Source organism: Triticum dicoccoides, unplaced genomic scaffold, assembly GCF_002162155.2.
Source record: "Triticum dicoccoides isolate Atlit2015 ecotype Zavitan unplaced genomic scaffold, WEW_v2.0 scaffold20668, whole genome shotgun sequence".
NCBI classification, from domain to species: Eukaryota; Viridiplantae; Streptophyta; class Magnoliopsida; order Poales; family Poaceae; genus Triticum; species Triticum dicoccoides.
This window is the reverse complement of record NW_021236510.1, coordinates 19,632-20,536: the sequence shown is the minus strand read 5'-3', so window position 1 is coordinate 20,536 and position 905 is coordinate 19,632.

Below are 905 nucleotides of genomic sequence, written 5' to 3'. Positions count from 1 at the left end.
AAGAAGAAGAAGAAGAAGAAGAAGAAGAAGAAGAAGAAAGAGGAGAAGAAGAAAGGAATAGCTAGAGGAGAAGATCGAAGAAAAAAAGAAGAAAAAAAAGAGGAGAAGAAGAAAGGAATAGTGGAGAAGAAGAAATATTCTATTTTTTCTTCTTCTCCACTATTCCTTTCTTCTTCTCCTCTTCTTTTTCTTCTTTATTCTTCTTCTTATTTATTTCTCCTCTTCTTCCTCTCCTCTTCTTCTTCTTATTTAGTTCTCTCGATCCCTCGTCCCTCTCTCGACCCCTCGACGACCCTCGTCCCTGATAACATTTTTTTTCTCCCCTCGACACCTCTCGACCTCTCGTCCCACTCTTGACCCCTCATCATCATCTATCACCCCCTCGTTTTCTTTAGCATATATCCATGAACAAAATAGAGGAGAAGATTGAAGAGAAAAAAAAGTCTTCCTCTTCTTATTTTCCTTTTTCCACTCCTTCCTTTTCTTCTTCTTCTTCTTCCTTCTTCCTTCTTCCTCTTTTCTTCCTTTTCCTTATTTTAGTTTTTCCTCTACACTAACCTAATTAAAATGCACTAACCTAAAATCGATATCTACTAACAAACTAAATAAAAAATTAATACATATATGAAAAAACATATATAAACAAAAAAATGCCATGAACATTATATTCATACATACATATATAGCCACATCCATTCATCATATAGCTATAAACAAAAAAATTAATACATATATGAAAAAACATATATAAAAAACATATATAAACAAAAAAATGCTATGAACAGAGCCTCGACGGCGGCGGCTCACAATGGGGGCGGCCGGCGAGGGCGACGGTGGCGGCGGCAATGGCGTCAGCGACGACCACGGCGTTGGTGGGGGCGGGTGGCGTCGGGGCAGCGCCTGGC